At 40.2% G+C, this 24,836-nt stretch overlaps 1 protein-coding gene across 2 annotated transcripts in view; it reads right to left on the bottom strand.

Annotated features, from left to right (window-relative positions):
* Nucleotides 1-24,836, bottom strand: part of ntm (neurotrimin) — a 685,464-nt gene that overhangs the window by 179,451 nt on the left and 481,177 nt on the right. The gene's annotated exons all lie outside the window — the stretch shown is intronic.

Here is a 24,836-nt window from a genome sequence, read left to right as displayed (position 1 = left end):
ATATTCGGGAATGACTTTATATATTCAAGTTTTGACTTTATATATTCAGAAAATCAATGTATTTGCCTGTTTGGTACCCCATATTAATATATCTTCTTATATAATACACTACCATGGCTGTCCATTTGTCTGTCTATGATTTTAAATCACCTGTAGCTTGTATGGGCGCCGTTCTCATCGCTACCACCTTCGTCATTACTTCTCTTACCTCTTCATATCTTAAATCATTCTTAAGTCTTCAATCTGCTGCAAGTGCCAGGTTACGTGCCAGCGAGTTATAACGTGAAAATATGCAGATGAAAGAAGAGGAGAAGCGGGCTGTTAGGGTGGAGAAAAGAAGAGCTGCTCAGGAAGCAGCAAGTTCATCAACCTCTGAGCAAGCGAATGCTAAACAGAGACAGAGAAAGAGGATGAAAACTGGGAATGCTCAAGTCAAGTGTATTCACCGCATGTTATCATGCAGTGCACCGTTACTGATACATAAATTTATATAAACATATATATATTGTGACGGGCAGCCATTACTTGGCTGGGACACCAGCTGGATGGAAGGTTTGAGGGAGATATCATCTACAAGACACCTAGGACACTAGAGGGCAGCCCTCTTGGGCGGCTGTGGCACCATGGATTCCCGCAGGGCACGCTGGAGGTTGGAGATTGGCATATCCCTGTTGGGTTCCGTGGGGACAGCCAGCGGGAGCTGCAGAGCCCTAAGTTGGGCTTTAACAACACCTGGGGGTGATTCCAGGCCTGAATAACGAGCTCCCAAGGTCAACATAAAAGAAGCTGCCTCACTCCACTCAACAAGCCAGAGTCGGGAGGAGGTGGACAAAGCTTGGTGGGAGGAGTGGAGGCAGATTGAGAGATAGAGAAAAGAAAAGAAGGAACTGTGTATTTGCTGTGAACTTGTGTCCTGCATCTGTCTGTGTTGGGTTTGGGCAGCAGGAGCACCCTCTAATAGCCACTATACTGTATATATAGTATATATATATAGTATATATATATACAGTATATTGTGAAGGACAGCTGGGTTCCATGCCCGGCAGGGACGCCCCTGCTGCTTATATTCCGGGGGAGCCACCATGGGCAGTCTAATATCTCCCCTGGGACGCTTGGTTGCAGCCTCTCAGGCGAAGGTGATTCCCCAACCACCCACAGGGCTCCATGGGAGATGGTCCTCCACAGCTTGGTTGGGGACCGGGGTGGCCACTAGGGGGGGCTGTCTGCTTCCAACAGCCCTGCTGGACGAGTCTTCAGCCCCACCCGGAACTGCAATTAGGACCAGGTGGTCAATCACCTGGAACGCTTCCGGGTGGGCTATAAAAGGGCCCAGCCACCACCACTCTGGGAGCCAGAGTTGGGAGGAAGGAGACGAAGCTTGAGAAGGAGTGGTGGTCAAAGAAGAAAGGTAGTGTTGCTGTGTGTTGCACTGGTGTTTTGTGGGACTGTGTATTGCCTGTGGGTCACGGGGAAGAAAAATAACAGTCTTTGTACTTTTTATACATGTCTTCGTGTACAGCTGTGTCGGGTCCAGCGCTTATATACCGCCTTTGTTACTATATGTATATACATATGTGTGTGTCCATTTATATGTATATACAGTATTAATAAAAATATTTAGCAATATTTGACTTTGTCTTCAGTCACTCCATTAAACCGGCAAGCCTTCCTAAAGACAGACAGCTGTCCCAGTTTTTCGAAGCCGCACTCCTGAGAGAATACACGGATATGTACTGATTACCTACAGCTCCTCACTGAATTTCACATAAATTACCACTCGAAATAACTGACAATGATGCTTTGTTAAATAAAGCTGTTTGGGGAGTTGTACATTGTTTGAGAATTTATGCTTTTTTCATCACCTAAGACTTTTACTACAATCAATTAATCTTTAATTTACAAAGCATTCTTCACAGTGAACAAAATCAGAAAGTGCTTTAAAAAGCAATCTGACAGTCTTTACTTTATATTACACCTTACACTGTCAGAAAAATCCCCAGGAAATAAAGTGCAATCTACAATGAGCACAAAGCGCTTTTACTAAATAACCAATCATTATTTTATAAAGTGCCAACAGTAAATCTCAGAATCACTGAACACAAAATTATTAATTTATAGAACTAGGCCCATTACACATAGAAGACAGGTGATTGAATAAATGCAAAAATATTTAACATCTTTCACCCTAAGTGTACCTTTTCTGGCTTTCCTCGATTTCCTTGTGTGTGTGTAAGCCTCTCTTCACCGGTGCTCCCTCTCTCGAGTGTGTTCTTCTAAATCCTGCTTTTCAGATGGTGTCATCTCAAGCCAATTTGCTCGCACGTTGACCGCTTTTATACTTCTCATTTTCGAAGACGACTCTCAGTGTACCTCCTAGGCCTTTACTCCTCCCCATGCAACTTTCACTTGCCCTTCCTCTTTTAATTGTGACACTAAAGCCAAACTGACCAATCACAGCAAAGCCAACCTGACCAATCAGATAACTCTTAGGGACCAGATACACACACACACAGACCTTAGCGCTTTATCATATAGTAGATTTTTATATTATTCAAATATTGAAGTGTTCTTTAAATGATCAATATGCAGTTTATCTGCGGTGGGCTGGCACTCTGCCCGAGGTTTGTTTCCTGCATGGCACCCGGTGTTGGCTGGGATTGGCTCCAGCAGATCCCCGTGACCCTGTAGTTAGGATATAGCAGGTTGGATAATGGATGGATGGATGGATATGCAGTTTATGTAATGTGTAAGACCGCATGTTAATTAATTACACAGCATTCAGTTTTATTGTAAATTCATGTCTTTATATTAATCAGTAGAAAAAACTGCTTCCCAAAGTAATCAGCCCTCCAAGAGTAACCTATTGGGGTGAAAGTTCACAACACAGACTTAAAAATCAAAAAGTCAAAGATTATTTTACACTGGGAGTGAATGGAAGCATGAAGGGTGTCACAAGCATGCACATGGGGACAGTTTAAGGGCTCTGGTGATGGTGATTTCCGGCTGCTCCCAGGGCTGGCACTTGGTGCCTGCAGACCAGAAGATTGTCGGTTAAACCACCAGAGATGTCACTTCCAGTGTCCACCCACCTGGACCCACATGTTCCTGCCGGAAGGACTCAAATCTAGAAGATCCACCATTTTAAGGAGGTTTGTGATTGGGCTTGCGTCTGAGAGGACATTCTCACAATTGCTGTAAAAAAAAAATGATACGGGGTCCACCGTTTGATGCCCCAGCTCTTTAAGACTTTTTTTGTGTCATTTATTACAAGAGCTCCGTGGACTATTGAATCTTACTTTGTATAGCACAATTCAAAGTTAGTGTACTCACAATCAGTATGCAGTGCAGCCAATTGTTTTATGCTAATGTATACTGTAGTTCATTATATGACAACAATCTTCACATAAAAAAGGTCTGTAATTGAATTATGTGTTACTTTTCGATCCCCTAGGTGTCAACAGTCCTTCACCAGTTAGTAGTTTGCCTCATGATGTAATCACGTTTTAAACAGAAATTTTGCATCAGGGTGATCACAGCAGGGTGCTCAGTTGCGTCCTGTGGCGGCACCATTAAAGGGGAGACAAGAACCACTGCACGGTGCGCTCACTCATGAACAGGCAATTTGGAATCATCAGTTATCTTAACATGTACATCTTTAGAATGCAGGAACCAATATACAGTATTTCAGCTAAATTTATTTTTGCAGAAATTTCAAAACCCATATCTTCGATGCATGCTGGCGATCATCCCACTGGTATTGGCACAGGGTCCATGATTTAGGGACACAGATTTTTTCAGGTAAAATAGAATTACTATGGTGATGTTCTAAGATTTTTCAGGTAGGGAAGTTTCAAGGTAAGACGGTAATACTCACTGACCATGGCACCAGAAAGTGGCAATCTGTTGCAAGTTAATTAGTAAGAATTTCCTTGTAGTTTGTACGTTGTCACATATGTGCGATTAGGAGGCAGTCAAAGAGCCTAAAGGTGAGTGAAACATCGCGAGATAAGGGGTTGTCACGTGGTACTTACCTGAACTTCTTTTCATCAACAGAAATCAAGAAGAAAAATAATCCCCGCAACTTCCGGGTTCCAAAATGGCCGCGATGATGTCACGTCCGGCCAACCTTGATGACCTCACTTCCGGCACCCACAAATCACCTCACTTCCGGCATATCAGGATGACGTTGTCTCCGGTTCCTGCAGCAGTGTCACACCATGCCAACCATTTCCTGTCACATGTTCTTATTCTATTATATAACCGCCATTTTGTCCCAGTAAAATCATTCATTGTATTTCAAGACTTTGAATCGCTTCTTTTTTCTTATTGTCTGGACGACAATATACGGACTTGGTTCCCAAAACTTTGTTTTGTCTTTTTGACGGATTATTTTCTACTACAACGTGTAATAATAAGGACCCCATAAACCTGCAATGCACACTGCCACACTAAGTTGTACTGTGAAAATAAACCTAGCACAGGTGTGTTTTGGATTTGTGTAAAAAGACAGGAGTACCTCAAGAAAATGTATGGGCATAACGTGTAAACTCCTCACAGACAGAGGCCGGACGTGGAATTTAAATCAAGTCTACTAGCCCTGCGAGGCTTCAGCACTACCCACTGCCACACTGGTGCAGTCCACAGCTGCCAAATTAAACAAGTGCTTTAACTTACACCCTGAGCGGTCCAATACCGGACGGAGCGGCCTTCTTAAAAGCATTCGCTACATCATACAGATGAACCATGCCTCACACGGACACAAACAACATGTCCTTTGTATGCTCAACGTCACATTCTGAGTAATCATATTGTTACAATATTTACAGTTGACTTCTAATTTGGTATGAAATCATCAGTGTTAAATTTCATAAACTGTCATAAAAAACAATTTTAAAAATCCTAATAATTATTCTGCATAGGGAATACCCAAGTTTTACACAGACACCCATTCTATCACATTCAAGAAGCTATCTGAGAGACTGAAATGAAAAATAGATTCTCCTAATTTTATTTTTTGAATATTAAAGCTTTATTTTGTTGTACAGGTGGAAACTGCTGAGAAAACCCTTAGGGTGTAAGAGGTTTTAATAAGACATAAAAAAGGTAAAAACATTCAAGTGAAACTCTGAAAATATACTTGAAGAGCTGCATTTGAGAACACGTACACATCACAACAATCAATGCCCTTGACCACTTGACGTCATGCGTAATCGATTACCAAGAACACATAAGTAACACGGTATGAGTAATGGATTTTTCTTATATGTCTAATGTGCCAGAACTGCAAAAAAAGTGCATAAAGGTAGAGAAAACCTAGTTAAACTAATAAAAAAATTATACTTAGCATTGATTTGTCTGAAAAGTATACAGTTCATATAAAATCTGAGAATATTTGCCGTATGAGCATTATCGTATGAAGCTTACCATGAACAGCTGAAAAACAAATATGGCTTTATATGTGCTGACACTGCACAATCAAAGGATAGATAAGAGGAGCGTAACACAAATTACGTAGGAGAATACAGTCGTACAGTCACAGTGATCTGATAGCAAATGACAGGGACCTTTACTGGACTGATGTCTCATCAAGTGTTGCTCCAGTTTTGTGCCCAGTGCTGCTGGAAGGAACTCTGAGCCATAAAGCAGTAGGTAGAATCAGAAATGGAATAAATGACATTCCTTTCTTCAAGAAAATATCTGCCTCATTCTTATCTTGATCTAACATATTTTGTTTCCTGTGAAAAATCACTTTTAATATTGATTAAAAATAAATCTTTCATCTTCGGTCCCTACAGAGAGACTTTCTTTATGTGTGGCATTTTCGCGTAGCAGGGTGCCACTTTCTGTCAATAGTCTTTGGGAACAAGTAATGTGTCAGCAAGCCGACTTGAGAATAAACAGAGCCTCACTCCACTGGACTTTTATTTTTACTTCTGGGCTAAAAGAGTGCAATTTGGTGTTAGTTTTTGTACACTTGAGATAATTAGCAAGCCCCATCACTTATTTATACCAAATGAGCTTAAGAGTAGCAACTCTTTACTAGCAACGAAACCATTAAAACCCCATACATTATTTAACAATGATTGGGAAATCAGAAAGAGATGGTGAAGTTCTTTCAGCTTTGCGTACTGCTGCTTTTGGCACACAGTTGAGAACTCTTTGGTGTCACGGATGTTCTTTGCTTGTACAACCTACAAAGTGAGCAGTTTGTGAAGTTGACAGATTCCCTTTTGTGATTGCCGGCCAAATGAGAAGGTGCACATGTGGGACGCACTGCTGCCAGTTTGAAATTAAACCTTGTGAGATATGGCCGGCCATTCATCCCGGCCGCCAGATGGAGTCCTCCTTGCAGCATAGAGGTGCCCCGACTGCCAGCAGGGAATCATGGACAGTCACAATGGAGTCTTAATACGCAGCCCTGCTAAATACCATGTGGACCGCCAGGAGTCGCTGCAGGTAGGCCCAGGGATTTATATTATCCGTACAGCCCGGAAGTATTTCCAAGACACGGGAATGGAAGAAATGAAATACTTTCAGGCTGAAGGAAAAGAGAAGTTTTTACCTGACCCGGAAGTGCTGGATAATCACATGGACTGAGGTCTCAGAAGCACGTCCAGGTCAAAGACTATAAAGGACTCTGGGAGATCCCAGACGGAGGAGCTGAGTTGGGAGGCAGGGTGGCTAAGCGTCTGGGAGTAGGAGGATTGCATTGATTTATAGGAGAATTGTGTAGAGCAACGTGCTTTGTGACCTTTATTTTTGTTTTTTTTCAGTCGTTTTCAGTCGACTAGATTACTGTAACGCACTCCTCTCAGGACTACCCAAAAAAGACATAAATCACTTGCAACGAGTGCAGAATGCAGCTGCTAGAATCCTAACTAGGAAAAGAAAATCTGAACACATTTCTCCAGTTTTGATGTCACTACACTGGTTGCCTGTGTCATTCAGGATTGACTTTAAAATTCTGCTTATGGTTTATAAAGCCTTAAATAATCTCGCCCCATCGTATATATCGGAATGTCTGACACCTTATATTCCAAATCGTAACCTCAGATCCTCAAATTAGTGTCTTCTTAGAATTCCAAGAACAAAGCTTAAAAGAAGTGGTGAGGCGGCCTTCTGCTGTTATGCACCTAAAATCTGGAATAGCCTGCCAATAGGAATTCGCCAGGCTGATACGGTGGAGCACTTTAAAACACTGCTGAAAACACATTACTTTAACATGGCCTTTCTATAACTTCAATTTAACTTAATTTAACTTAATCCTGATACTCTATATGTTCAATTCATCATAATAACTATTCATGATGGCTCTAAAATCCATACTGACCCCTACTCTTTTTTCTGTTTCTTTTTCCGGTTTCTGCGCCACCACCACCTACTCAAAGCATCATGATGCTCCAACAATGATGGATGGATTAAAAGGCAGAACTCTACGTGACCACCATCATCAAGCCCTTCCATGAGAACCCTAAATCCAAAGAGGACTGTTTCATTTATGTTAGGTAGAATGCCCAGAGGGGACTGGGCAGTCTCATGGTCTGGAATCCCTACAGATTTTATTTTTTCTCCAGCCGTCTGGAGTTTTTTTGTTTTTTCTATCCACCCTGGCCATTGGACCTTACTCTTATTCAATGTTAATTAATGTTGAATTATTTTGTTTTCTTATTGTGTCTTTTATTTTTCTATTCTTTATTATGTAAAGCACTTTGAGCTACTGTTTGTATGAAAATGTGCTATATAAATAAATGTTGTTGTTGTTGTTGTTGTAATAAATAATTATTGGACTTTTTATCTGGTGTCTGATGTGGTGTCTGAGGGTTCATAGGAGTGAGAAAGCCCTAAACTGTCACAAACTGTACAATCCTCCAGAGGTGCCAGAGGACTGCACAGATCTGCATGCCTTGTCGAAGCACTTCTGCTCATGAAACCATTCCTGCCAACATCAACCATCCTAAGGCTCCCTGCAGTAAGACTACACAAAAAACGCATAAGTAGAAATGTCAGAGATGAGCGAGAACCCGAACTATGAGTGACAGTAGGAGTGTCATGAACTAGGATTCTCAAAGCACATAAGTCCCAAACTCTTTTTCAAAAACGCTCACTTGAGGGGGTAATTCCATCAAAAAAACCCTGGCTAGATACAAAAAAGGGCTACTTGGAACCTTTGTAAAATAAAGAAGTGTATTTCCACAAAAAGAAGGCACTGTGGATCACAAAAGGCAAAATAAAATTATCTGTAACATACAGTAAAGACAATCCAAAGCTAACACGTCCCAAAACAGGTTCCAATAGCAAGGTCAGAAAAAAAAAGTACAGAATTTTACAAAAAACACAAAGCACAGCGAAAGACACACAGACTCACCAACTCCAGAGTGCATTCACATGAACCGTCAGGAACTGTCTGAGGCTCTACGGATTTATAGGGGGAGGGCAGTTTAATTTGATTGGCAGGTATCCCCATTGACTCCGATTCAATGGAGGCTCTGATCGAGGTCTTGAGAGTACTGAGCGTGGAGTCTGAGTGTCTGGGCTAGTGAGTGTCCTAGATAAAAAACAAGATCCAGGCCTTTAATCACCTCATGGGCACAGCCATCATCCATGTGTATGTCTGTGGAGAGAGTGTCAACCTCGTCAAGAGGTTTACTTATCTCAGCAGTGACATTTTCTTCCACAACCCAAAGATTTGTTTTAATGGTGTCTATAAATTGGCCTTGCCTAAACAGACTGTCACACATGGCCATCTGTAGATCACTCTCACAGCTCCTCTAAGGTATGTGGTACCACCCCGGGACAAGAGGGGGCGCTGGTGCTAATCATGTCCTCTGTTATTCTCTTCACAGCAGTGAGAAAATGCCCAGTGCGTGCACCTGACTTCGCCTCATCTGGTCTCCCGTCTACAAATCGATGGAAAGAGGCATAATTCTGTGAACAGAACACACTTCGGGAAGGAGCTCCAGCAAACCTGACATTCCAGAAGGAACCCTGACTTTGAAGCATCTATTTGGCTATTTTCATTTTTGTGTTTATTTTCACTGTCTTCTGTGCTTGTACTTTTGTTTGATTTTGTTTGAAGTAAACGAGGACAATCGGGTTGGCGCTCCAACATTTATTGAGCAGATCTATATTTCCTCCCTTGACCATAAGGTGTATATATGAGTGTGCCCCACGGTGAACTGACAGCTTATCCACAGCGGGTTCCTGTTTTGTGCCTTGTGCTACCAGCATCTGCTTATTCCATTTGAGAATACGAACCACACCATATTATATTATATTATATTATATTATATTATATTATATTATATTATATTATATTATATTATATTATCTTTGCATGCCCTTCACTGTGTTTGTATATCTACTGTAGGCTACACTTACAATTTTCAGATAATGCACACAACTGTTGAAGACTGTGGAATTCAAAAAGACAGAAATGGACATCTGGCATGTTTAACCTCTTACTACAGGGTATGGGAGACCACTTTTTAATTAGCAGATGTGGCAGAAGCTGTGGTCAATGTTAGGGTATGTACAGATAAGTGTCACAAAAACAGAAAAAAAGAAACTCTGACTTGGAGGATGCACAAAGATCTATGAAAAGGTTCTACTCTTGATGGCTGCATATAACAGATGGAGCATAGATGTAAACAGGTAATACAGAATGCAAGTTGCAGCATTTAGTTTTTATTATAATTATTGTTATTATATTATCTTATATAACAATGCAATCTAAATTTAATTTATTTCATTTTGAAGGTACAATTCTTTTATTTTTCATTTCCTTTGAAGATGCATGCCAACATAATTGTACTTTAAACGCCCACACAACACAAACACAGCCATATTCAAAGTATTTGTATATATACAGTATATATTGCATGTATAGTATATATATATATACACACCTAAAGGATTATTAGGAACACCATACTAATACGGTGTTTGACCCCCTTTCGCCTTCAGAACTGCCTTAATTCTACGTGGCATTGATTCAACAAGATGCTGAAAGCATTCTTTAGAAATGTTGGCCCATATTGATAGGATAGCATCTTGCAGTTGATGGAGATTTGTGGGATGCACATACAGGGCACAAAGCTCTCGTTCCACCACATCCCAAAGATGCTCTACTGGGTTGAGATCTGGTGACTGTGGGGACCATTTTTGTACAGTGAACTCATTGTCATGTTCAAGAAACCAATTTGAAATGATTCGAGCTTTGTGACATGGTGCATTATCCTGCTGGAAGTAGCCATCAGAGGATGGGTACATGGTGGTCATGAAGGGATGGACACGGTCAGAAACAATGCTCAGGTAGCCCGTGGCATTTAAATGATGCCCAATTGGCACTAAGGGGCCTAAAGTGTGCCAAGAAAACATCCCCACACCATTACACCACCACCACCAGCCTGCACAGTGGTAACAAGGCATGATGGATCCATGTTCTCATTCTGTTTACGCCAAATTCTGACTCTACCATTTGAATGTCTCAACAGAAATCGAGACTCATCAGACCAGGCAACATTTTTCCAGTCTTCAACTGTCCAATTTTGGTGAGCTCGTGCAAATTGTAGCCTCTTTTTACTATTTGTAGTGGAGATGAGTGGTACCCGGTGGGGTCTTCTGCTGTTGCAGCCCATCCGCCTCAAGGTTGTGCGTGTTGTGGCTTCACAAATGCTTTGCTGCATACCTCGGTTGTAACGAGTGGTTATTTCAGTCAAAGTTGCTCTTCTATCAGCTTGAATCAGTCGGCCCATTCTCCTCTGACCTCTAGCATCAACAAGGCATTTTCGCCCACAGGACTGCCGCATACTGGATGTTTTTCCCTTTTCACACCATTCTTTGTAAACCCTAGAAATGGTTGTGCGTGAAAATCCCAGTAACTGAGCAGATTGTGAAATACTCAGACCGGCCCGTCTGGCACCAACAACCATGCCACGCTCAAAATTGCTTAAATCACCTTTCTTTCCCATTCTGACATTCAGTTTGGAGTTCAGGAGATTTTCTTGACCAGGACCACACCCTAAATGCATTGAAGCAACTGCCATGTGATTGGTTGATTAGATAATTGCATTAATGAGAAATTGAACAGGTGTTCCTAATAATCCTTTAGGTGAGTGTATATATATATATATATATATATAGAGAGAGAGAGCGAGAGTGTGTGTGTATATATATATATATATATATATATATATATATATATATATATATATATATATATATATATCCTCTTTAATAAAACCCCTGTATGCATCCACGTGTCCGTGTGTGTTTGTGTGTCTTCTGGTGAAGTGTGCAAGTGCGGGGACGCACGTGTTCAGTCTGTTTCTGTGCAGAGAGAGAGAGAGAGAGAGAGACACACATACACACAGGCATGCGACAGACACACAGACACACAGGCGCGCGAGAGAGACACAAACACACACACAGGAACGCGTGTGCATTATTGCAATGTTACTTTTCTTGGCTGTTTATTAAATTACGGATTTTTCAAATGTTCATTTTTTTCCCTGTGCTTAAAACTCATTAAAAAAAAGTGTTTTAGCGAGCAGTTCGTAGCGCTACAGCGCGAACTATTGCAGTGTTAGTTTTCTCTGTTGTTCAAGGTTTTCTCAGTGTTATTTAATGTTTTTACATTTAGTTTACTATTACACTGTGCATTCTATGGAATACTTAACTATATTTGTGCTTAAAAACGTAAAAAAATATATATTTACATGCATTTCGTACGGTCTGGAATGGATTAATTGTATTTACATACAATACTATGGGGGAAATTACTTCGGTTCACGTCCAAATTGGGTTTTGACCAGAGTTTTAGAACGAATTATGGTCGTGAACCGAGGTTCCACTGTATTACTATCAGAGAAAATTACAGGCATTTTACGGAAATACAAACCAATATTACTGAGAGAGAAAATTAAAGGTACACAATACAGTGACGCATATTATAGCCACATACAAGGTCACTTGCCATTTAATATAGACTGTTCCTACTAATGTTTATGCACTATTGTTCTATCACCCGTTATTGTAACTGGCTTAATGTCTAGTATATATATATATATATATATATATATATATATATATATATATATATATATATATATATATATATATATACACTCTGTATATATGTATATATATATAGTGTGTGTGTGTGTGTGTGTGTGTGTGTGTGTGTGTGTGTGTGTGTACAGCATATGTATATGTACAATGTATAGATACAATTCAGCACTCCAGCTCCCCTTAAACCAGACACAGACAGCTCTGGACACATGTCACAGGACACAAAGGCTTTTATTGTGTTTCCCAAACTACAACCATAGTTACAAAGCGCAGGAACACTCTCTGTCTTCCTTCTTCTTCTTTCTCTCTCCCTCTTTCACTACCTCCTCTGCTCTTCCAGCAAGCTTTGTCTCCTTCCTCCTAACTCTGGCTCCCAGAACAATGGTAGGCATCTTGTTTTAAGTGATCCTCTGAAGTACTTTTGGTGTCCCAAAGGCTTGGCCCAGGAGCATGTCCAGGTAAGGTGGGAGTCTCATGAAGTAGGGCCGGTTGTCCGTGCAGCACCCCCTGGCGACACCCAATGAACACAACCCAGTCTGATTTGAAGAACTCCAATTTCCACAGTGCCCTGTGGGAATCCTTGGTGCCACTGCAACTAGGGAAAAAACACAAGCCACTGGAGGCACTGTGATGCCCTGGGTAATGTTCTGCTGGGAAACTATGGGTCCTGGCATTCATATGGGTGTTACTTTGAAAAGTACTATCTACCCAAAAATTTTTGAAGACCACACACTGTACACTCGTTCCTGGCAATAGTATTCCTTGATGGCAGTGGCCTCATTCAGCAGGATGATGGATCCAGCTACACTGCAGACATTGTGCAGGAATGGGCTGAAGAACATGACAAAGAGTAAAATAGCTGAGTGCAAAGTGAACCAATCAAAGACCCAATCTGTAGGACACATCTGAGAAGCCATCTACAATATAAAGGGAAGAAAGCCACAGTAGTTAATTTAGTTTTCTCATACAGAAAACTGTAAGATTTAATGAGACCTCAGAAGACCACAGGAAGTTTAAATCAGTCTTGAGAGGATTAGAACATGTCTATGTGAGACAAATAGCTTACAACTGGAGGATACTTAAGACCATATCTAGATGTGGATATGGATCAAAATTATCTCACAGAACAAGAAGAGAATGGATATTAAAATAATCACAAGCCCAAATGGAGAGATCATCAACATGTCTCCTGATGTACCGTACATGATGTTCACACCTCAGTAATGTGACACCAGGTGAATTACATTGGAAATCATGAGTGTCTAGTTCAATGGCAGAAGGGAGAGGTCTATGACAAGAGAGAGAGAGAGAAAGGAGGAATAAACTTTATTTCACTTGTTAGACTGCAGTTAAAGAACTGTGTAGGACTCTTCTAATCTATACCAATTCCAAATTATTTAACTCTGTGTATTGGAATGCATTATACGAAGCCTAAATGAAACAAATGCTACTCAGCTGAAATTGTTGAATGATCGTGTCACTCCAGCACATGTCCTGTCGTTTTCCAAACGAGTTAACGCCAATGTGAGCCAACAGCCACCATTAACAAGATTATAAATGTTCTTCTAAAGGAGAGCCTGGAGTGCTCAGGTTAATTATGTTGGAGTGCCGAATCGCCCATTGCTATGCAGCGCTTTAAAAGCCATCCTATTCCATTAGCGTGGCGGCTATTGATTAATTTTAAAATGAGGATTCAGGCTTGGGCAGTGTCTCTTCCAGTTTGAGCACTTTTTAAATGGCCTTGGCTTGGTGTTATGACAACAAACGATTTTCTTATAAATGATTGCAAAATTAAGTCGATGGCACAGATTGCCTCAGCAGAGAAAGGGAAAAGAAACAGAAGTAACACGGCTCTCCCATTATGAAACAGAAGCAAGTGGCACATGGATCTCCCATTAAGGTAGGGGCTCAGTCTGGTCCCATGAGCAGTCTCAGTCTGTCGGTTTCAGTTCATTTTATGTACGCATACATGCAGGATTTTTAAAGTGACACCACTTATCAGGTGGCCCATCTGTTACTATCTAACTTTGGCTTCCCCCACCAGAGATGACCTCAATGCATAACTAGACAGACATACGTACAGGGTGGTCCAGATCTAATTATGCAGATCCAGATCATCTGGATGACTTTGATTTATACTGGGATGATTCCACTTCGGCACAAAGACGATTCTTCATGTCATCAGTTCGCACACCTCTCGATGGTCCAGGATTTTTCGGGTGATTTTCTATGTAATAAACTTAATAAGTTATAGCATAATGAAAATTGCATAATTAGATCTGGACCACCCTATACAATTCCTCTCCCACATTAAGATGGACTGACCCTTAGCGGGACAGGACACAGTCACTGTTATTCACTCATCTCTATTTACCGCCTCAGTTCAGGAACTCACCAGCTGGACAACGAATGACCCACTTCTGCCATGAGGTGAAGACTTTGGACGGCAAAGCCTGAGGGTGTGGGTTCAAGTGCCACTAATGACACTGTGTGACCACGAGTAAGTCACTTCACCTGCCTGTGCTTCAACTGGAAACACAAAAGAAATGGAACCAATTGTATTTCAAATGTTGGAAGTCACATTGGAAAAAGGTGTTAGCCAAATAGGGAAATGTAATAAAACGTGTTAGGCCCCCAGAAATAGGCATTCAATAGGAAACCTGACTTGGAGAATGTCAGAGCAACTCACCCAAGCATCACCTTTATCTTGTAAAAACCTTTTTTAAACTTGTTTAGAGCTTGTTTAGAGATCATGAGTACTTTTGTTTTCCACTTTTTCGATATTTTGTAATTAAATGGAGAATACCAGCTGGTACCCCAGCCCTTCTACTGCCTAATGATCATTGCCTTTTACAATGTCTAAAGCTATTGCAAGTATAAACCACTGTCATGTATATTTATTAATCTGTCCCACAGTTCTGGTATACTTTTACAGTTCCAGTGTCCTGAGTTCAAACCCTCTGCCTAGTCATTGTTCATATGGACAATGCACAGTCTTCCTGTGTCTGCCAGGATTTTTCCTGGATACTTTGGCTTCCTTAGTATATAAATGCCAGGAATTTTCCAGTATGTGAGTGTGGTGGTGTGTGTCACTGGGCCTTGCGATGAATTGCCGCCCTTTTCCTGCTGTTTCTTGCCTTGCACCCAGTTGTTTGGAACTCCATAGGTCTGATTTGGATTAAGAGGATCTACAAATCTATTTGTTTATGCAACTGAGTAGGTAAGTAAATAAGCTAGCAGCCATACCACATACACTTCACAACAGGTCATCCACCTGAGGCTAAGCATTTTTGGGCCCAGTCAGTACTTGGATGGGAGACCAACCAGGAGCAGCTTGGGTTGCTACTGGCAGAGGTGTTGGTAAGACCAGCAGAGGGTGTTTATCCTGCGATCTTTGTGTGGATCTCAATGTGCCAGTACAGTGAAGGGGAACACTGCGCTGTAAAAATGGTGCCAAGAAGTAAAATTTAGACCCTGACTCACTGTGGTCATTAAAGATTCCTGGGCATCTTTCGTAAAGAGTAGAGTATATTCCAATACCCTGACTAACTAACCAACGATGGTCTAGTCATTCTGGCCCCCTAATTCACCTCCTGTCCCTAATTAAATAACTCTTTCTTACCCCTTCACCACCTAACAGTTCATGTGTGGTAAGCATACTGGCACAAAATGGCTGCTGTCACATCATCCAGGTGGATGCTACAAATTAGCGGGTGTTGAAGTGGCTTCCCACCTTGAGTAGTGAGAAAGTGCTATATACATGTAAATAATGATAATAATATTATTATTATATCTGGCACCTCCACGTCAATTATGAAGTGCTGTACATATGCAAGTTGTGGCTTCCAGTGGCACCTATTGAGCCAAATTCAAATGTCTGTGAGTTAAAAATAAGTAAAAACAAAAATCTGTTTCACAACGTTTGCATGTTCTCCCCATGTCTGCGTGGGACTCCTCCAGGTGCTCTGGTTTCCTACCACAGTCCAAAGACATGCAGGTTAGGTGCATTGGTGATCCTAAATTGTCCCTAGTGTGTGCTTGGTATGTGGGTGTGCACACCCTGTGGTGGGCTGGCACCCTGCCCTGGGTTTGTTTCCTGCCTTGCACCCCGTGTTGGCTGGGATTGGCTCCAGCAGACCCCTGTGACCCTGTAGTTAGGATATAGAGGGTTGGATAATGGATGGATGGATGGATGTTCCACTACATTAAGGTTTTTACTGGCTCGGTAAATCTGTATGTCTGGCTTATCTCCGTATCAGTCAGATTCTACATGGGTTCTGCTAGCTTACTACTGTTAAGTGCAGTGGTCTCAAACTCCGGTCCTGTCTCGGTTTCATACAAAGCTTTTTCTTAATTAGTGACCTGTTTTTGCTGCTCTTGAACTACTTTTGAATTAATTTGAAATGACTTGATCTTGAAGACTCAGACCCCTTAACTGTTTATTTCTTAATTAGCTGCCAAACAGTAATGAGATACAAAAAGAAGCCAAAAGATGAGCAGCAAACTGTGTCCATCATATAATACCTGAAAATAAAGAAATGTGAAGGTCTAAGAAATGTTGATCTCCTCAGGTCTCCAAAACATTTGAAACAAGCTCTTAAATCAAGAGAAGAGAAAATCAACAATTTCAAAAATGTCTGCTATTGGACAATGAGAGCAGCAACAAGCCATGGAATTAAAGAATGGGTTTAATTGACAAGAAGAATCGGTGCCTAATTAAGGAACTGGTTGGAATGAAATTGGTTGGAGTTGGAGGCCCTGACTTTGTTGGTTTTCTGTTGGCTCTTTGGGTGTCATTTAAGGAAAAGCAAATCAGAGGAATGATGAAGAAATTCAGGGGAACAGATCTTAAAAAACAAGTTGATTAAAATGAAAGGATAAGGAGTGAATTAGCAGTGAAAACTGGTCACCAATTAAGAAAAAGCTTAGAATGAAAACCTGCAGCCACTGTGGCCCTCCGGGACTGGAGTTCGAGGCCACTGGTTTAGTGCGTATTATCCACAAAGCATCTTGCATGATGCCTTGTATGTGTGTGTGAGTTTACTGAATTGAAAATGAGTGCAGAAATTTGAATTTGCATCATATCCACTTAGCTGATGCCAGCAATGAGTACAATAAGCCCAACTCAGAATAGCTGGTCAGTACTCATGGCAATCGCACCACAACAATACATTCTGGAAGAAGCGATAAGGAGAACAATCAAAACATATTTTAAAAAAGAATATTGGATGATGTGGCTGATACCAAAAAGGAAGCCAATTGTTGCTTCAACTAATTACTAAAAATAAAAACTTGCAAGGAGGATGACACACCTTAAACACAGCGTCTATTTTTTGTTTCCCTTTTGGCTCTCACCTCTAATAATTCTTTTTTCATTTTGACAGGGAATGGCCAGAAATGGCAGACGTGCACATAGGAACAAACAGGCACAACTCACAAAGCTTACGCTCAAATATTCAAATGTCTGACTTGTGTTAATGTGCGATTAGGACGTGTTTGGCTAGCTGCACCAAAGAAGTAATTTTTCATGTGTTTTAATGAGCTAAACTCCACATAGGAGAGGTGCCCTGATATGATAGTCATTCATTACTGAAAAAAGAGGTTGTGCGGCTTGAGCTTCCAACCGAGACTCCTGCCGTGTCTGCAGTGGAAGGCCATCAAAGCACCTTCCAGTTATCTTCAGAAAACAGGGCAGCCACAGTCTTGTCAAATTAACATTTCAATCCAGGGACTCTTGTACAGATACAATGAAGAGTCAAATGTCCAGGCGCATAAAACCAGCGAATGACATGAAGCATTTTAAACCCTTTTCTCCAAGGAGAAGCAGAGAATAAATAAACAGATGCCTGCATGCAGCTCAAAGCCAAAAGGAAAGGCATCACTATTAATAACGATAATAATAACAATAATCATATGTTTGCTTTCAAGACAGCTAGCTAAAGGAAATAAATGGCTATTATGTGAGCTGATACAAGAAGTTCATCCTGTCTGAGAGCAGAACATGACAATGCGGTAAAATGCTCTGCCACTTGCATCCCAATGACCAGAGTGTTGTTTGCATATTAAACAGCCATGACTGGCAGAATGAAAGAGATAGGAAGTTTCCAAATGTATTGACAAAGGATGAGCAGAGAAAGGACTGGCAGGATGGGGTGGAGAGTTAAATGGCCTCTCTATGTGAATAATGAAACCTGGTTCCATACTGTTACTCTAACATATTGAGGATCTGAAGTACGTTAACACCACATATCCCAAAGGACATTTCAAAACAGGCTGTGAAGAATTAAATCATACAAAAATTGTCTTGGAATGGAGAAAGTCCTGAAAGGTTTAGTACAAGAGCACACAGGAAAATTGTTTCAGTAAGAAAAAAAATCAGGAGTGGGTCGCCCCTGGACTTTCTCATATACTCAGATATGGGGATGGATATTTGAGGAGTAAACCATAAGACAATGATTATATTTTTCTATTATGTACATTAAAGAAACATCAACAAAACATCAAATCAAATTAATAATATATTGAACAATTTTTATAAAAGTAGAGGTGAATAAATCGGACTCTGCAGCTGCATGAATAAAAGGTAAAGTACCAGCAGCGAGCACATCACACCCATCCTGCTCCGTCTTCACTGGCTCCCTGTGTCTTACAGAATCAATATAAAATCCTACTAATAACCTACAAAGCCTTAAATAACCTTGCGCCAAACTACATCAGTGACCTTCTCCATCACTATGTGTCTGCCCGCTCACTAAGGTTCTCTGATTGTGGCAATCTTGTTGTACCCCAGAATAATGTACACTCCATGGGTGACAGGGCCTTCACTGTATGGCGCCCAGACTGTGGAATGACCTACTGAAATTAATCAGGTCAGCTGACTCCATGAATTCTTTTAAAAAACAACTCAAAACTCACCTGTTCAGGAAGGTTTTTAGCTCTGCTTGACTTTATTACCCTTCTCTCAGTTTACCTCCATGTCAAGATATTCATGTAACCTGTGTGTGTGTGTGTGTGTGCTAGACCATCAATTATGTTGTCTGTTAGGCTTTCTCTGAATTTACTGTCTTAATCTTCTTTATTTATTTATTTGGTTTGTACAATGCTATATACTGTATACCCTGCCGTTCTTTCTTATATTCTGTAAGTGCCTTGAGCATGGGAAAGGCGCTATATAAATAAAATGTATTATTATTATTATTATTATTATTATTATTATTATCCAGTTAGTGGAAATAGCCCAAGAGTTGATAGAAATCTACGTTTTGTACCTAATACTTGTATGCAAAATTTAGTTGACCTATGTGAAAACGTACTCAAGGTATCGTGTTTACATCCGCACACACACACAAACAGACACAAAGACATAATTCCAAAAATAATATTTTCTGACTCAGGGAAGTCTAAAACATTGAGATTCATCAAAATCTCGACATCGCATTTTTTGGTCGATAACAATACTTTCCCTATACATCATATATGAGAAAGTGGCAGTCCCCTTGTAATACATTGGTGGTCTGGAATCCACAGCACCACATACAGTCCTGAAGAACTCAAAAACAGGAGGTCACCTCCTCTCCTTGAAAAAGTAATGAGTGGAAAAATTGTCTTTGGACATCCATAATGGAGAGGAGCCTAAAAGGTTTGGCACACGATTAAAATGACGACTGTTTTGCTGGGGAAACAAAGGAATAAATGAACCTGGTAACCTATGGAAGCTCTGAACCACACAGTGAAAAAAACTATGGGGTAAACATTATATCACACATACATAAAAATATCTCATACATGCGGGACACTTGCACATACGTACAAGATATTTTCACGTACATACGGGATACTTTTATGTACATATGAGATGTTTTCATGTACAACAATTGGTTTCTAGAGAATTAGTTTTTTCTAAGAACATATTTTTATCACAATATTATTTTACCATTCACATAGTAGAATGATAACCCTGTAGCACCCTGGACTATAAGGTTGTCAGGTATGGACCTGATGTCCACCTTGATTGGCTTCATGTTCCAAACCCAGCACCTCTGGTGATGTTGATTCACAGGGATATAACATGATCACCTTTATATAGCCTGCTTTTTATAAAATTATTTTCTATAATGTGGTATTCAGTTCAGGTCATGGTACAATATAACATAACATAACAACATAATATAACATAACATAACATAACATAACATAACATACAATTCTTAAACGTGTTTAGTCCATTTCGCAGACATGATGGTGGGGTAGAGACTATCACAGTAGCACTGGGCCTTGGACGGGGCACCAGACCACTACAGATCCCACTTATACACACTGCCACACTCTCACACACACACATATATGGCCAATGTGGGTTCGCCAGTGAACCTAACAGCTGTATCTTTGGGGAATATAATTCAATATAATGAGAAAGAACAATCACCCAGCCTCCATATTACAAATGTTAAACCATCTTTAAATTGAGGACACAGGCTTCTCACAATTTTATGTCTGAACACAAGGGCTTCCATTTTATATGCTCATTACTCGTTTATAATAATAGATGGCCTTGTAATTATCCGCATTCTAAGATAGTTTCAAGCAGGTGTAAAGCCAAGATGTCAGTGGGATTCTGTTAAAAGATGGAGTCATAGCGTCTCTTCCCCATGACTCGCAGGCCAGTGTGTTTTAGAACTACAGCTCCTTCATTACTGCCAGACATGATAAAACTTAAAATGCATAAATAAATCTTACATCTCTGTAGAATTTTAAAAACTCACATATGCCTAAGATTGGAGGCTCACATTCCAGTCATAACAATTAACATAAAATTGCTGGATGCCTGTGTGCTCAATTTAAAGATGCTTTAACATTTATAGCATTTGTAATATGGTGCCTGAGTGGTTGCTCTTTTTTATTATATGGATATTTACATTTTATATAATTAATCATATGGCCATTCTCTACTTTGATTTATGTGTAATTGCTGCAGGGCTTAATGTAAATGATGGTTTGACTGAAGTGAAGACTAAAAAAGCAGCATAGCTAAAATAATACAGATAGTGTAATATAACAAAGTATTGAACAACAAAAAATTACAACATGCGCATAAAAAAACACACACACACACACACACACGGATCTAAAAATTAATTTCCAACTAGAGAAACACATAAAATAAAACACAAATAAAAAACAAGTTGACAATAAGGAACTGGTGATATTTCTTATGTTTTTTAAATAGTTTCTTCCTTCAGTTCCTCTTTTTTATTACTTCTGGTGATTCACACATTCTTTTGTTTTCACTATTACACAATGCAGTTTGGCGATCTAGCATTCCTAAGTAGTGTCTCAAAAACACACATTTATATGAAAAAAATGTTTGCATATGGTAGGACGTTTAGAGTATTTGGCAATCTTCCGTTTCTCGGTATGCATTTCTCCCTTGTTCTCATTCTCTATCCTGGACTTTTTCTTTTATATGTATGAACCATTATGTCTGTTTGCTGGTCAATTGTCCCATATTAACAATTAATTATTTCTTCTTTATGTACCTAAGTGTCTTATCTTCTTATTGTTTCTCATTCTTTGTCACATAACAGAGCTCTGCGATTTGCTTGGTGCTCAGCAAGTAGATTAATTGCTGCTCTTCTTTTTGCTCTCTACCATGTCACTTTGCCGTAAGAAACATACAACCACACAGGTCATACTGTGGTAATAAACACAATCACAGGTCACATTGCCAAGGTTGCTGCTACCTCAAATTGTATGAATTTCAAGAACATATTAGCTGACAAGCTTTCAGTTGAGACCTTGGTGAAGGTTTTAGCTCCAGTAGTAAATGTGTGACAGATGGACAGACCTTAATATTTCATATATACAAATACATCTGACTTCCAGCCTTTGATTTTTTATGGTTTATTTTATAGGATTTTTATCAAAAGTCCATCTGAAGTTGCCACCACCCACAGGATGTGGATGCACAAGCATGTCTGTGGATTACTTTATCGGCTCATATTATGTATGCAGTACCACTCTGAGACGAGAGGGGGTACTGTCACTAACAGTCTTCTCTCTTCCCTCTGCAGATCTGAGAAGATACCCCATGGGGGTGACTAACCCCACCCTCATCACTCCAAAATGTCCCCTTGTGGTCCCAACCATGCGTTTGTCTTTTGTTTAGAGTAATATATTACTCTACTTTTCCTTTTTGTATTATTTGTCAGAATGCCTCAAATCTCAGACTTACCACTGTTTATAATGTATTGTGCCATATAACTTCACCCCACCTTCCCTTCTACATGTATAACCTCAGGCAATTAGGTATAGTAAAAGACAAGCAGGAGTTAAGTTACAATTTAAATAATATATTATTGATAATATTCATAAATAATAACAATATGCAAAGTACATTTGAATATTGACAACCATACAACCTGATAAATGGTGATGTGTAGTTTCAGGCGGCACACAGACTTGTTAGTTACTTAAAATGTCTCTAGTTAAGGCATCATTTTGTGGTCAGCTATCTTCAGAACAGGTCGGATGCCTGTCTCAATATGGCTGCTGAGCTGTGTGCTCTTCATTGTGTTGTCCTTTTCAGTTCATGGTGTATGAGATGGTCTTTCATCAGTTTGGCAAGAGAGAGCGATAGGGGTAAAGCAAGCAAATTTATATGTTTTCTGTCCAACCCCTAGAGCCAATAGGGCGTCATGGTACTTAAAGGCTTTTGATACAAAACAGTTCCAAACAGCCATACTTCAGACCAATGGGGGAACAGAAAACATCTTCACACCTGCCACCCCCCAAAACCATTTGTTGAGCTAAAGTTTGCCAGTTAGGCAGTCTGGCTTTCCTCTGGGGGTTGACTGAGAATCCTGTAGAGAAACACTTGCCAAACTTGTTTGAGGCACTTCCATCAACCCTGTCGTAAAATTACAAAGAGACTCAGTCCTAAAAGTGGGAAGGGGTTCTTAAACTATCAAACCATTGCCGTTATTATCAATAATGTAACACTAATATTGCATTGATTTGTGTAAGTTACAAATAATGACATACAAAATATTTATCAACTTGTATGCAAAATTTCACGTCATAACACCATGTAAAAGTGGCCATTTCCAGACAGAGGTGTCTCAGTCTGAAGACAAGCCTACTACAGGAAGTAACTCCACGGACAGACCCTTTGCATTTAGCCTTCAGAGGCTAAAGTTATTCTAAAAATATAACATTCCATACCATCAAGTCTAACTTATACAATAAAGAAGATAACATTGCTTCTTCTTTTTCTTTCAGCTGCTCCCATTAGGGGTCACCTCAGCAGATCATTTTTTTCCATATCTTCCTGTCCTCTACATCTTACTATGTCACACCCACCACCTGCATGTCCTCTCTCACCACATCCATAAACCTTCTCTTAGCCTTCCTCTTTTCCTCTTCCATGGCAGCTCTATCTTTATCATCCTTTGCCCAATATACACAGCATCTCTCCTCTGCACATGTCCAAACCAACACAATCTTGCCTTTCTGACTTTGTCTCCAAACCATCCAACTTGAGCTGACCCTCACATACTGTACAATCAAATCAAACCTAACAAAATAGAATTCAACCCCCAACTGAGAAAACGACACATGGATTGGAATCCAGCATTCTGGATCCATTAGGCAGCAGCAGTAATTTTTGTACCACCATGAGCTGTCTGCACTCACTGAAAATTTGATTAGTACCAGTACACTAATACTGGGCAGGGCCTCCTTCTGCTCTTAAAACAGTCTCAGTTCTTGGTGGCGTGGATTCTTCAAGATGTTGGAAACATTTCATTGACATTATGGTCCACGCTGACATGATTGCTACCCACAGTCTCTGCAGATTTCTCAGTGGAACATTCATGTTGTGAATCCACCACATTCCACAAGTGTCCTCTTAGATTCAAATTCAGTGACTAAAGTTCTCTTGCTTGCTTTTTGATGCTTATGCCATTGAGTGCCTATTTGTTTTGCTACCAAGTTCCTTTTCTTGTTGCTCACAATTACACAGGGTGACCAGGTTGGCACCTTTGTTGGGCTTTGTCAATCACTCATTCCCGACAGGATGTAGCTGTGCCATACCTTGTAGAGACACCAGTAGCACCCATTTGTTCATCATTATTAAAATATACCATCCATCCATCCATCCATTTATTAAAATATGGCACTAGTGAGAAAGTCAAGCAAAATGACACCTTTTATTGGCTAACTAAAAAAGATTACAATATGCAAGCTTTCACGGCAACTCAGGCCCCTAGTACTAAAGTATGACACTGAAATCTCTGTACATAATCCTAAAACGTGAGTTTTGAATCGTGTTTTGGGAGCCTTAACATCTTGAAATTCCAGATGTCAGCTTTTGATGATCCCATTTATAACTTTCATTTATTTTATTTTTTCCTTTCTACACAAGCATTTAACATGGACCCAATCCCATATACTAGACACTGTGAATAATATCAAAGAAGCAACGTAAAGGCAAGAATTCACTTCAGCTTTGTCATATATGACCAATTGGTGAGTCTTTCAAGGGTAGTAATAATAAGCTACACCAGGGAGAAAGAGTTTATGCTTGCACAGGGACAGACATACTACTGTTTCCACCAACAGCACAGAGCACTGCCCACCAGAAAACGCCAATGGCCAGCCATGCCCACAACTCCGCCCCTTCTGGTCTGAATTACTTATAAGCACCATTTAACAGTTAAGTCACATACACAGCCACATTGCTGCTCTTTTTTGCCTCTATTTTGGGTGAA

This window comes from Polypterus senegalus, chromosome 9, assembly GCF_016835505.1.
Source record: "Polypterus senegalus isolate Bchr_013 chromosome 9, ASM1683550v1, whole genome shotgun sequence".
Classification (NCBI taxonomy): domain Eukaryota; kingdom Metazoa; phylum Chordata; class Cladistia; order Polypteriformes; family Polypteridae; genus Polypterus; species Polypterus senegalus.
This window is presented reverse-complemented; position numbering and strand designations above follow the sequence as displayed.